This window comes from Hordeum vulgare, chromosome 4H (assembly GCF_904849725.1).
Source record: "Hordeum vulgare subsp. vulgare chromosome 4H, MorexV3_pseudomolecules_assembly, whole genome shotgun sequence".
Classification (NCBI taxonomy): Eukaryota; Viridiplantae; Streptophyta; class Magnoliopsida; order Poales; family Poaceae; genus Hordeum; species Hordeum vulgare.
The window spans coordinates 447,375,309-447,390,400 of NC_058521.1; positions in this window are offsets into that span (position 1 = coordinate 447,375,309).

Genomic DNA, 15,092 nt, shown 5'->3' on the forward strand with positions numbered 1-15,092 from the left:
GATCAGCAGCATACGCCATCATCAATCGTGAGCAGGTTCGGCATAGCATGACTGGCGTGTTCCAGCGCTGCCTCGAGTTAGAAAAGGGGCAGGAGATCCTCAAATACATACATCAGGGTGAGTGTGGGCATCATGTCGCCTCTAGAACCCTGGTGGCCAAGGCGTTCTGCCACGGATTCTACTGGTCCACGACCCTCGAGGAGGTTGTGGACATGGCGAACAAGTGCGAAGGCTGCCAACGCTTCAGCACGCAGAGCCACATGCCGGCTTCAGCCATCAAAGCCATCCATGTGTCATGGCCGTTTGCCGTCTGGGGGTTGGATATGGTGGGGCCATTCAAGACCGCTCGAGGCGGCATGACGCATCTCTTGGTGGTTGTTGACAAATTTACCAAGTGAATTGAGGCCAGGCCCATCAAGAAACTTGATGGCCCCACGGCCGTTATGTTCATCTAGAAAATCGATGTCCGCTACGGCGTCCCCCACAGCATCATCACCAACAACGACACTAATTTTGCCAGGGGTGTTGTGGCACTCTACTGCTCCAGTGAAGGCATCCGGCTCGACTTGGCATCGGTGGCGCACCCACAATCCAACGGCCAGGTGGAAAGAGCCAATGGCCTGATCTTGGCCGGCATCAAGCCAAGGCTGGTGGCGCCACTTGTCACGTCAGGCGGCTGCTGGATTGAAGAGCTGTCGGCTGTGCGGTGGAGCCTCCGCACCAGCCGAACTGGTCAACCAGCTTCACACCATTCTTTCTGGTATACGGGTCCGAGGCAATCATCCCCACAAAAGTTGAGTTCGACTCTCCTCGGGTCACCCTGTACACAGAGACAGAAGCGAAGGAGGCAAGAGAAGACAGCGTCGATCTGCTCGAGGAGGCATGAGATCTGGCCTTGAGCCGGACGGCTATATATATTAGCAGAAGCTGAGATACTACCATGGCAAGAAGATCAATCCCCTTTCTTTTAGAGAGGGAGACTTGGTACTCAGAAGAATCCAACGAACAGCCGACCAGCACAAGCTCTCTTCCCCATGGGAGGGACCTTTCATCATCAGCAGGGCATTGCATAACAATGCATACTATCTGATAGACGCCTAGAAGCCAAGGAAGCGCAAGAGAGATGACTTCGGCCAGGAAAAGGAGCATCCATGGAACGCGGCATTGCTTCCCCCGTTCTATTTCCAGAATGCAAGAGAAAGAAGAGAAAAAAGCATGTACGTATGTATCTTCCTCCCTTTTTGGGATTCTCAATGAATGCAATGGGTGTTTCAAGCCGGTGCTTGAGACACACCTCTTTCAGATTCATGGCAAGAGTTTTTCACTCGTTCGTGAGTTCTTTGGCCCGGCTCTACGGGCTCGGGGGCTCGCTAGCCGGCCCGAACGATTTCCTTAGTTGTAGGTAACCGTATAGTGTACGCCGGGTCGAACCCTTGCCGTCTCGCACAAGCTACAGTCTGGCTCCCGGCTGTATGGCTAACGAGACGGTGGCAGGAAAGGCAGGCTGCATGAAAAGCTTAACTAGAAAGAAGGTTGTCGGCTCGGGTCGGTTTGATCACTTTCGATCTTAGTTTCTAGCCGGCCTCTGCTAGCTCGCTTTTGAGTCTAAAAGTCTTGATGGTTTTGAAAAGGATAAGTCCAATGTTCTCAAAGGCAGAAGCCTCGTCCCAGTCACAAACCGGCTCCCAGCTATCGGGCTGGCAAGGCGGACGTTAGAGAGAACAAAGGAGTTGGATTAAAAGGAGTCAAACATGAATCAAAAGATGAAAATGCAAGTCAGCAAGCATAATGCTTAAGAATTCAATGCAGAATGAGATAGCATATATTACATTCAAAAGCATTCAGAGGCCCACAGTCGAAGTTCATTACAATAAAACAGCCCCAGTGGGTGGAACTGTTGGACTGACAACAAAACGCAGATAAAAAACAAAAAGGAGAAGCTAAGGGGTGGCGGCTCCGTCTGTGCCCCTACGTGTAGCTCCAGAAGTGGTGGCTTCACCATCCCCGGCTACGCCTGAGGTGGAGGTGCCCTCTCAGCCTCGAGCGCCTTCGGCACCGTCGTTCGTGGTCGAGTCCGTGTAGGCCTCGCTACTTGAGTCGACGTCTTCCTCCTTGAGGGCCGCCTTGGCAGAACTGCCTTCGGCATCGTAAGGCTGCAGACGGAACAGGTCCTGAGGGACCACATTGTCATCTGCATCGCGCTCCAGGCAGAATTCGTCCCAGGCTGCGAAGGAGGCGATGCCACTGGCCCTCACTTGTAGCTGGTCTTCCAGGGCCACCAGATCCTCTTCCGAGCCGGCGTGCTGTGCTGCGAGCTTACCCAACTCCAGGTTTCGGTACCAAGACTTGGCCAGGCGGAGCACCAGGTATGCACCAGCACGTGCAGCCCAGGCGCGCCACGCGTCGAGGCGGGAGCTGCCAGCCTCAAGCCAGCGGGACAGTTGGCTCATGCATGCCGCTTCCACGGCGTCGGGCCACAACGCCCTCACCATCTCCAGACCTGCGCTCTGGAGCCGCTCCACGGACGCCTTGACGCCTCTGGCGGGCGTGATCCACGCTGTACGTGCATGCGGGCCTTGACGCCTCTGGCGATCTCCTCCACGGACCAACCAGCGTCGGTGTCCACCTCTTCACTAGCGGCGCGACGCTCTTCGCGGCTGGTCTCCACAGCCGTTTCCGCTGCTTCCTGTGTCCCAGGGAAGAACCCTGGTGTGTGGGGGTGGTAAGAACAGAAATGAGGGGGGATGCCAACAAAAAAGAAAGATCAAATCAAGACGAAAGAAACTTACGATTGAAGTGAATGTCGGTCTCGCGGGCCTCCTCCAGGGCCGCCTCCGTCTCCTTCGCCAGGGCGGCCTCCTTCTCCTACAGGGCGGCTTCATCTCTTCGAGATGGACCGTCTTCAAGCGCTCCATGTCGGCAGTGTGGGACGTGTCCTTTTCCTGAAGGGCGGTGCGCAGATGTTCCAGCTGTGCCTGGTGGGTTGCCTCGCGGTCCTTCTTCTCCGTCTGGAGAAGACCCAACTCCAGGTGGAACTTCTTGTCCGCCTCGCGCAAGGCGTTTCGCTCCGAGGCGGCAGTATCCAGCCGGCTCTAAAGATCGCCGGCTCGGCCTTCGGCCGCCTGGATCTGGGCATGTAGTGCGTTATATGCCTGCACTTGGGCGTCATGAAGCTCCTACGAACAATACAAATGAAGCAAAAAGTAAGATTCGGCACAGCTAACTCTCAGCCGGCCCGATTCTCGGGGGCTACACCCAGTGGGTGCACTAGCGCACCCCCACTAAAAAAGCAATGTTAAGCATAGCACAATGAAATTCGGCCCGACCAAGGCTTGGCTGGCCCAATTCTCGGGGGCTACACCCAGTGGGTGCGCTGGCGCGCCCTCACTGGTTCAAGAACAAGGAAGAAAACCCAAAACGAAGCAAAGAAAACGCAAAGGTTCGAAGACTCACCCTGGTTTGGTCTTCAAGGCGGTCCAAGTTGCACTTGGCCACCAGGGCTACCTGCGACTCCTTGTCGCGGCTGCTAGAGAACAACACCACCAGCTCCGGGATGCCACTGAGCTCGGTTCCGGGTGCAGTGTTGCACTTTCGGCATTAGCCACGCGCCAGGTCTTCATGGGCTGGCTCCCAAAGATGGGGCCGGCTCCTGGAGCGGCCGGGCCACGGGTGACCACGACAATGGTGTCATCTCTCGGTGGTGGGTTCACGGCCGGCTCCCTCAACGTTCCAGCCGGCATCGCCTTCGTAGCTGGAGGTGGATGGCCCGTCACCGGCGCCTCCGTCGTCCCCTCCGGCGCCTCCATGGTCATCTCTGGTGCGCCGCCTACATCAGCTTCAGGCGCGTCAGGGATCACGACAAGATCCACCGGCGTAGAGGCGGCCGACTCGGCGGACATGGCTGGCTCGGCTCCGTGGGTGCGGTTCGGCGCCGCCTCGCTAGCTGGCTCCTCCACACGCGCCAGCTTGGCGAGGTCGTGCCTTGCCTTCGACCGCTTCTCCTTGGGGGGATTTTCGGCCCGGCTGGGCTGAGATTGGCCTTCGGTCGCCTTCCGAGCCGCTGTCTCCCAGCGAAGGGTGGACTCACCGTCCAGCGCCTTCTTGGTAGCGTCAACAGCTGCCCATGCGGCTCGCTCGGCGGTGGAGGTAGTTTCCTCCTCCACCTCTACGGCGTCCCTGTCAAGTACAAACTAATGTGGAATCTATCCTCACACAAGAATTCAAAAGAGGATAATAAAGAGCTCTTACCCAGCCACGACGGGCACCCGCTTCCTGCCGGCAGTGGCGTGGTGCTTCTTAGCACCACCGCCTCGGCCTCCAGCTGGAGGTCCCGTTGCGGCACGCTTGGTAGCAAGCTTTGCTATGGCGACCCCCTTGCCCTTGTGTCGGGCCGACTCGCCAGGCGCTGCCGTCTCGCCAACATTGTGGCGGCCTAGCGTTAGGGGAGGGATGGAGACTTCCTCAAAAACCTCTGGGTCCTCCCCGAAGGCTGCATCATGCAGAGTAGGCGGTGTTTCGTCATCATCCATCCAGTCAAGAAGGGAATGCTTTAGGTGCTTACCAGGCGGCTCGGAACCCTCCGACTCCAACGCATCCTCCGATTCTTCGGAGGCGGCGGCCCGTGGCTCTATCACCCCTTCATCCTAAATCTCTGAAGGGTACAACTCCTCCACGTTATCGGCTGGCGGATCAAGCGCTTGCAGACGCTCGAACATCTAGATAGTGGAGTCAGTGTCTGTCTCAAAAAAGAGAACAACAAGTTCCAAATAAGTAAAGGGGGTTTGGGGAGGTACTTACCACCGGAGCCAAATGGGCTCGGTCATAGGGGTGCATTCCCCATTCCCGGCCTCCACCCTTATCCATTTTGGCGGAGGAGATCATGTTCATATTCCGGGCACCGCGCCGGGTTGGAAGTTCTTGGTGGAGAGTCGGCAGGCGTTGGGCGTGCTGCCCATCTGGCAAATCAGATGCGGCCGTCTCTGCAGAGGCGGGACCCGGCGGGACATCATGGTGGTGAGCAGGTCACGGCGCAAAAGGCCGCGAATCTTCCTGTTGTCGAGGTGGGCACATATCTGCGCCACCTCAGCAATCGGCTTTGGAAGTGTCGCCTTCCAATTCCTCTTCGCCCTCGGAGGAGCGATGGCGAAGCGAGGCAGATTGATGCAATGGTGGGAGGAGTCTACGTTCTTCATGTAGAAGAACCCCCTCTGCCACATCTTGATGTAGTCTTGTAGCGGCATTTGGGGGAAGCCGTACGTCGTCCGGTGATGCACTAGCGCCTCGCTGCATGGGTCATCGGACGGGGGCCCTTAAGCGCCGCCGCCTCGGCCTTGTCCATCTTCACAGACTGCTGTTTGAAGAAGAACCGCTTCTGCCAGAGGTCGAGGTGGGGCTTAATCCCTAGGAAACCTTCGCACAAGACGACGAAGGAAGCTAGCTGGACAATGGCGTTGGGCGCCAGATGATGCGGCTCCAGGCCGAAGAAGGTGAGGAAGCGGGCGAAGAAGTCGCTCGTCGGGAGCCCGAAGAAACAGTAGAAGTGTTCCTCGAACACCACTACCTCGCCCTCCCCGGAGTCAGGGCTGCTTCGACTCCGGGCACCCGCGCCGCCACAAGAGTTGCAGGAGGGAGCATGCGGCGGTGGCGGAGCGCCTCAATATTACCGTCGTAGATGTCTCTGCCCACCCAAGCACCGCTGTGCTGCACCTTCTTGGGGGCATTGCTGGACATGGTGGCTGGCGGCAAAGGCTAGGATGGTCCTGAAAGCGGCTGGTGGCGATGGCTTGTGCGACGGTGAAGACGAAGCATGGTTTCTTCTTTCCCTAAGCTCAGGGAGAAAGGGGCGCTGGTACGGGGCAAGAAGGGGTGAATGGCCTCCTCGATGCTCCCGCACCCTATATATATCATGGGAGGGATCCAGTGTGCATAACGCCCACCTCCTTTGATTATTACTTACACATGTACGCCCCTTGAAGCCGAACCATCGAGGAGTAATCCGCAGAGGATCCTTCGCATGGGGGCCGAGGGGGCATCATGGCGGGACCCAGGGCTCAGGTCCAGTCCTATCATCCAATCAATTCATCATCACGTCAGGCCGGGGCCTGGCACGTGGGGCAACAATGCGACTTGCGGCGAAGCCGAGGCGTCCCTTGGAAGCCAGTCGGCTTCCGATCCGACGCCTCCTGCCGCACGCGGCTTAAGAAGATCATCAGCAAATAACTCAAGCCGTCGAGGCCTCCCGCTCCGAGGCGGCGGGCCTCCCCTGCTTCGGGAACTACTGATGGGGGGATAACCCCGGGGTAGGCTCATCGAGCCTACTCCTTTGCCTTCTATATTGAAGGATAAGCACAACTCATTCCATACAGCCAAATCCCCTTGGCCGTCTAGGAAACCCCTGTCGGCTAGGGGCGAGACGGCTAATTCCTCCTGGCCGGCTAGGAAACCCCTACCGGCTAGGGGCGAGATGGCTACCTCCCTCTGGCCATCTAGGATGCGCTTGCCGGCTAGAGGTGAGATGGTCGTTCCTAGGCCGGCTAGCGAGGCAGCTAGCCGACCGGGGAGCTCAAGTCACATCAAATCGTAGGTCATGACGACACCCTACGGTTAAAGGTCAATACACGTGAGCAAGGGTACATGATTGGAGCGCATGGCACGTACAGTGTCAGCAGCCATACCGCTGACCTACTCCGGCTCCGATCCGTCAACCCCACATAGTATTAGCTCGTCGAACACCCACTCCATTACCACACTCATGACCTATGGAGACGACCGTAATGGAAACCCATGACGACGGCGTGGGAACAATGGAGACGACCGTACTGGAAACCCATGACGAATCTCGCAGGACGACACCGGACATACTACACGTGTCCTGCGTCGGCCTTACGCGAGAGCTTCATTGGCTGGCCGGTGGGTCCCATAGCCAGATGGGAACTCATAGCCGGCGGGCGCCTCCAGCGACAAGACAAGACCACTGTGGACCCTCTGACCAGCCGGCGAGGCTGCCAGCCGGGTCCCACCTTTGTACTTTTATCCTTATTGTAGGTCGGTGGGTTCGTCCATAAAACCCCCCCGACCCCCTCCATGCAGAGGGTCAGTCAATCCTTCACACACACACCCATACACGAGAGGTAGTAGCGAGCCGGCAGCTCCTTCTTCCTCCTCCGTCGAACACTCAAGGAGCACATTCTAACCACTCTGGTGCATTATACATTTCGGCAGGACTTGGGGTATTATCTCTACGGAGAGCCCCAAACCTGGGTACATTGTGCGTTCCTCACTTGTACCAACCCCGTTCCCAGAGCCCGTCGGTGTCCTTTCGGTCTCCACCTCATATCTTTAGCCTACCCATGGCTTATGTCGTGAGTAAACACCGACACTCATCTTGAGAATAATATTAAAGAATTCATTAGCTCTCAAAAAGGTTTCAATGCTATGATTGAAGAAAAATTGCTCAAGATTGATGATTTAGCTAGGAACGTTGATGGAATTTATCTTGAGATTGATTCTTTAAAAATTAGAACTATTCCACCCAAGCATGATATTAATGAGTATTTTAAAGCTCTGATAATTTCTATTGATGAGTGTAAAGAAAGAACCGCTAGAATACGTGCTAAGCGTGAATGGCTTGAAAAAGTGTTTTCTCGTGATAATATTGATGAAGATCTAAAAGTGATTGGTATGACGCCTATTGAATCTGTTTTTTCTAGCATAATTCTTGAAAAATATGGGACTAGAGATGAGTCCACTTTAGCTAAGAGGCGTCCCAATGATCCGGAGTTCATAGATCTTAGTGATAAGATTGATAAAAGTGGGATGGAAGAGGTTAAACTTTAAATAGCTATGAGCCCACTCTTTCGGATTTCAAGGATTTTAAGTATGATAGTTGCTCTTTAATTGATTGTGTTCCCTTGTTGCAATCAATGTTAAATTATCCACATGCTTGTAGTCAAAATAAAGTTTTACTAAACATATTGTGGATGCCATGATGAAATCTTTTGAAGAGAAACTTGAGTTGGAGCTCTCTATACCTAGAAAACTTCATGATGAGTGGGAACTACCATTAAGATTAAAATCAAAGATTATGAGTGTCATGCTTTGTGTGATTTGTGTGCTAGCGTCTCCACGATTCCAAAAACTTTATGTGATGTGTTAGGATGCCATGAATTTGATGATTGTTCCTTAAATTTGCATCTGGCGGATTCCACAATAAAGAAACCCGTGGGAAGGATTAATGATGTTCTTATTGTTGCTAATAGGAATTATGTGCCCGTATATTTCATTGTTCTTGATATAGAATGAAATCCTACATGTCCTATTATTCTTGGTAGACCCTTCCTTAGAACGATTGGTGCAATTATTGACATGAAAGAAGGTAATATTAGATTCCAATTTCCATTAAGGAAAGGCATGGAGCATTTTCATAGGAAGAAAATAAGATTACCTTATGAGTATAATATGAAAGCTACCTATGGATCAAATATCAAAGATGATAATATCTATATCTATTGCATTATGCCTAGCTAGGAGCGTTAAACAATGGCGCTTGCTGGGAGGCAACCCAATTTTATTTGTTTTGATTTTGTTTTTGTTTCTGTTTTTGAGTGATGCACACATTATTACCTTTGTAAAAATTGTGTTTTCTTGTTTTAATTAGTGTTTGAACCAGTAAGACCTTTGCGATGGTCTATCGTGTTTGCAAGTTGATTTTGCTGAAAAACATAAACTTTCGCTCTCAGTCCAGGAGTTTTATAAATTCACTAAAACGCACTTTTGATCTGAATTTTTTATGCAAGATTGGTTTACCAACTTCCCAGATTTCCGTAATTGTTCAGAAAATTTTGGACTTACAAAAGTATTCGAAGTAAACATATTGCTACAGACTGTTCTGTTTTTGACAGATTTTGTTTTCTTTGGGTTATTTGCTTATTTTGATGAATCTATGGGTTGTATCGGGGGGTATGAACCATGGAGAAGTTGGAATACAGTAAATATTACATCAATATAAATAAAGAACGAGATCATAACAATACCTATGTGGTAATTTATCTTTCTTATACTAACGGATATCATGTGTTTTCTGTTGAGTTTTGTGTTGTGAAGTTTTCAAGTTTTGTGTAAAGATTTCATGGACTATGGAATAAGGAGTTGCAAGAGCCTAACCTTGGGGATGGCTAACTCATCCAAGTCATATTCAAGGATACCAAAGAGCCTAAGCTTGGGGATGCCCCGGAAGGCATCCCCTCTTTCGTCTTCAATCCATTGGTAAATTTACTTGAGGCTACATTTTTATTCACCACATGGTAAGTGTTTTGCTGGGAGCGTCTTGTATGATATGAGTATTTACTTTTTAGTTTGCCAAAATCGTCCTTGCTTCACACATATTTTGAGAGAGAGAAACACTGAATCTTGAATTTATTAGAATACTCTTTATGCTTCACTTATATCTTTTGAGCTAGGCAATGTTGTTGTAGTAGTTCACTTATATCTTTTAGAGCACGATGGTGTTGTGAACTTACTAAAACTCTCGTAGTTCACTTATATTATTTTTAGAGTTCTTTAAATAGCATGGTAATTGTTTTAGTATATGAATTTAGTCCTAATATAATAGGCATCCAAGAGGGATATAATAAAAAAACTTTCATATTAAGTGCATTGAATATGATGAGAACTTTGTTTCCTTGCATATAGTTTGAGATGTGAAGATGGTGATATGAGAGTCATGCTAGTAAGTAATTGTGAATTAGAAAACATACTTGTGTTAAAGCTTTTGATTCCCGTAGCATGCACATATGGTGAACCGTTATGTGATGAAGTCGGTGCATGACTTGTTTAAATATTTTCAACCTTTGCGTGGAGGTCGGGATCGCGCGAGACTCCTACCAATCCTTCCCCTAGGAGCATGTGTAGGTGCACTAGAGACTACGGTCCCTTGTGCCCCAGACTTGTGCACGGACACTGGCAGCGCCCCTGGCGGCAGCACACGGGGAAGATTTGCAAGAAGACAAAACAAGACCCACCGAGGCCACGCCCCCTCCCTCATGGCGTAGGGTATAGAAGTTCCAGACACAATGGCCCGACAAGCCCTCCTTCCGGGAAGACTCGCAAGGTCTTACAATTGCCCCATGAGCTCTCCTTGCTAGGAATATTCGCAAGACCCCGGCAAGCCCTCCTCGCCGGGAGGACGTTCAAGTCCCCGACAAGGGGAAGATAATCCAGTACTCCGACAGGGATGCCAGGCCAACAAGCTCCTTTCCCTCGTCAGGTGTCCTCCCCTGTTTCAACCACACTCCCACCGCTCCAGCACATCCCACGTGCGCCAGCGCAAAACCCAGGTGTCGATCCACCTGGGTACGTGTCGAAACCACCTTGTTGTAGGTCAGGGGCCAGACAAGGCATTTACTGCCCCTGACACCACAGTAGAAGATGAGTGGTGAACCCTGTTCACTATGCAACCCGTGAGCACACTGTTGGTGACCCCTTGCCTTTAAAAGGAGGCCCAAGGCTCATTCTCTATGGGTTAGATTTTTTGGGATTTGAGAGTCCCTAATCACCAGCTAAGGTACTATAGAAAATAACCCTACAGTAAGCCCCCAATACAAACTAAGCAGGAGTAGGGTTTTACGCGCCAAGTGGCCCAAGCCTGGGTAAACGACCTTGCCGGTGTTGATCGCTAGCTCCGCTCTCAGCGCCACCTCTCTCCCTCCATCGAACGATCAAGGGACCCTACGAGCTTCTCATAGGTGTTGATTTCCTCGACATCTTTGGCATCCCTCGTAGGGGGAGGTGGTTGAGAGCTTTTTCACGGATTCGAGCAAGCTCCGCACCAAATCTTGGGAGGTTGAGCGCACCACTGCGGTTCTGCGAAGCAGGCCGCAGCGGTGGTCGTCTCTACTTCACCATGGCCTCCAAACGCCTGCACAAGCCAGGGAGGTGGAGACCCCGAGATCAAGGGCATGAGGTTGATGCGTTTCTCCAGGACAGTGCGCTACTATCGAGGGTGTGCCTAGGGCCTTTGGCGAGGCCTCCGGCGCATACTCCGGCCGACGCACCTCCACGGAGTGATGCATAGCCGTCGAGGATGCGCCAACAGGCCTCGAAGCCTAGGAACGCACTCCAGCGGAAACGCTTTACCCCTTGGAAGCGTCGCGTCGCCACCGAATATTTTCTCGGGGACTCTGCCAGGATGCCCTGGCAAAATAGGAAAATTAGTTATACTCCGGCAACCCCCTTTCTATACAATAGTCAAGGACTATCGGCAAGAACCTTGCCAAAGGGGATGTTGCCGGGAGAGTGTAACATCCTGCTTGCGGGGGATATGAGGCACCGGCAAAAGACCCAAACGCCGCGGGAAGAAGTGCCGCGGCACGACATGTAAGTGATAGATTTTGTAGATGAAATTTCCGAGTAGATAAGTTGTTTCCTTTCTGAAAATACCAAACTTTGTTTAAGAAACATACGCGTAGATGGAACCTTGTCAGGATCAATTCACCTTGGCTCTGTTTTGAACTTGTTCAATGACCTAAATGGCCACAGAGCGCCTTCACGTTGTTTCGAACCTATTCAATACACCAAGCGGCTACGGAGCACCTTATTTCACCTCGAGTCGCGCTTGACGATCTAATGGTTGCACTGAGTGGGGCAAGGAGCCTTGCTGGTAACGACCCCTCTAGCAAATTGCTAAGGATCCGTTCCTCAAAGCACTAGCGGCAGGACCAGTCATGGCGGCAAGCTTCCGGAAAATGCAAAGGACGTATCATACAAAGAGAAGGATCAGACGCAAAGAGAACAACATATCATTTATCTGTTTGAGGAAAACTCAAACATATTACATGGATGATTTTTACTACTCTAACCTATGATATTGTCTTTTGGCGAGGGACATGTTTGCCGGATAGAAGTTCAACAAGACAAAAAGCAGGACGGGCCCCGATGAAACCAAGGCTGATTTCTCCTGGACCAGCACTGCGCAGAGGAGAACGTGGGCGGAGGACAGGGCGACCGGAAGGGATGAAGAAGCCGGAACCCGCAATCGTGCCTCCTCAATGACGAGGTGTCGATAACGGAACCAGCAAGATAACCCCGCCGGGGGGGGGTAGAGGCGTGAGTGGTCCTCAACAGCATGGCCAGCTGTCAGTCAGAACTCGGGGAGTCGTACTCCATCTTGACCCCCCTGAGATCCTGACCTGCCAAGAGCGCCACTGCCGCCGCTGTCCTCCTCGTCGCTATCGCTCGAGGAGTGACATTCGTCCCGCTCGAGCTCTCTTCGCAACAGCCGAGACGTACACGTGAGCGCCCATAGAGCTTGATGGATAACATATTATCCTCTGCTAGCTTGAAGCGGAGGACATGCCCATCCTCAAGGCTGTGGGCGCGGGCAAAGGCTTTATAGCCCTGCCCGAGCAACATGGAGCGGCGTCTCGGGTACTCCACGTGCACTTGCATAGCGCCGTGGGAGAAACCGTACACCCACAACCACAAGACAGGAGGCTTGGTGGCCTCCATCGCCCTAGCAAAAGGCGAGGGGGCGCGAATGGCCCCAAGGGACACTGTGCAGTTCCACGATGAACTCCATTGCCGTCCCATCCGAGTTCCCGCCCCACAAAGGAGAAGCTGGCGCTGGGGAGAAGGCGGAGGTGCTCGAGTAGCACTCCGCCTTGCCCGGCCGTGGCCTCCGCGGCAACCGCGGCCCCTCGCCCCTCCGCCACCTCGGGCGCTCGGGTCGTTCTCCGCAGCTGCGGCCCCTGAAGTTGTGGCATGATCCAAATGGGATTCGATGGTGGCCGCCCTCATCCCCTAGCCATGGTTTTGGGCAAGCACCACCTAGAACTAAAGAACACTCCGCCGACGCAAGCGAGGGATGTTGAATGTTTCGGGAGTTGGATGGATGAGAAAAACCCCCTCGCAAACTTCCTAATTTATAGAACGAGGCACGGGGGCTAGCTCTCCTCACTCCAGAAATCGTCGCTCTCTCGCCCAATCACCCATGATCACAGGCGAACAGGGAACCGCCCTACTGATAACCCACAAGTATAGGGGATCGCAACAGTTTTCGAGGGTAGAGTATTTAACCCAAATTTGTTGATTCGACACAAGGGGAAGCCAAAGCATATTATCAAGTATTAGAAGTTGAGTTGTCAATTCAACCACACCTGAAAGACTTAGTATCTGCAGCAAAGTATCAGTAGCAAAGTAGTGATAGCAACAGTAGCAACGGTAATAGTAGCAGCAGTGACAGCAGTAGTGATAGAGTAACAATAGTAGCAGTAACATTAGTAGCAGCAAAGTAATGTAGCAAGGACCAGTAGGAAAAACTCGTAGGCATTGGATCGGTGATGGATAATTATTTCGTATGATCTTCATCATGCAACAATTATAACATGGGGAGATATGTAACTATCTCCAATTCTTCAATGTAATGTAGGCATGTATTCCGTATGTAGTCATACGTGCTTAGGGAAAAGAACTTGCATGACATCTATTGTCCATCCCTCCCACGGCAGCGGGGTCCTAATGGAAACTACGGGATATTAAGGCTCTACTTTTAATAGAGAACCGGAACAAAGCATTAGCACTTAGTGAATACATGAACTCCTCATACTATGGTCATCTCCGGGAGTGGTTCCCGCTATTCTCACTCCGGGGTTGCCGGGTCATAACACATAGCAGGTGACTACAACTTGCAAGATAGGATCAAGAACACACATATATTGACGAGAACATAATAGGTTCAGATCTGAAATCATGGCACTCGGGTCCTAGTGACAAGCGTTAAGCATGGCAAAGTAGTAGGAACATCAATCTCAGAACATTGTGGATACTAGGGATCAATCCCCGTCAAAACTAACTCGATTGCATGATAGATCTCATCCAACCCATCACCGTCCATCAAGCCTACGATGAGATTACTCACGAACGGTGAAGAGCATCATGGAATTGGCGATGAAGGAAGGTTGGTGATGACGATGGTGACGATCTCCCCTCCCCGGAGCCCAAAACGGACTCCAGATCTGCCCTCCACACGAAGAACAGGTGGTGGCGGCGCTTCCGTATCGTAAAACGCGATGAACTCTTCTCCTTGATTTTTTTCCAGATGAAAGGGACTAAATAGAGCTGGAGTTGGAGGCGGTGGAGCTCCGTGGGCCCCACAAGCCTGCCAGGCGCGGCCAGGGGGCGCGCCTGGTGGGCTTGTGGGCTCCACTTCTCCGATTGATTCTTGCGCCAGTATTTTTTTATACATTCCACAAAAAATCCCCATAAATTTCCAGGTCATTCCGAGAACTTTTATTTCTACGCAAAAACAGCACCATGGCAATTCTCCTGAAAACAGCGTTAGTCCAGGTTAGTTCCATTAAATCATGCAAATTAGAGTCCAAAACAAGGGCAAACGAGTTTGGAAAAGTTGATACGATGGAGACGTATCAGTGATACGTCTCCAACGTATCTATAATTTTTGATGGTTTCATGCTATTATCTTGTCACACTTTGGATGTTTTGTATGCCTTTTATATCTTTTTTGGGAGTAACTTATTAAATCAGTGCCAAGTGCGAGTTCCTGTTTTTTCCATGTTTTTGACCCTTTTCAGAGGAGGATTTTAGACGGAGTCCAAACGGAACGAAACTTCCAAAAAGATTTTTTCCGAAACAGAAGACGATCGGGAAACTCGAGAACCAAGACAGGGACCCCACAAGCCCCGTAGCCGTGGCCAGGGGGAGCGCGCGACTCCCAGGCTTGTGGGCTCCCTAGGCCTCCTATGCTTGGGGATGCCCCGGGAAGGCATCCCCTCTTTCGTCTTCAATCCATCGGTAACTTTACCTGGAGCTATATTTTTATTCACCACATGGTATGTGTTTTGCTTGGAGCATCTTGTATCGTAAGAGTCTTTTCTATTTTTTTTGTCACAATCATCCTTGCTGCACACCTTTTGATAGAGACATGCACTCATCGTGATTTTGCTAGAATGCTCATTGTGCTTCACTTATATCTTTTGAGCTAGATAATTTTGCTCTATGTGCTTCACTTAGATCTTTTAGAGCACGGCGGTGCATGACTTGGTAGTTGGCTTGTGCTATGAAAGTAGTCCCAAAGGAGA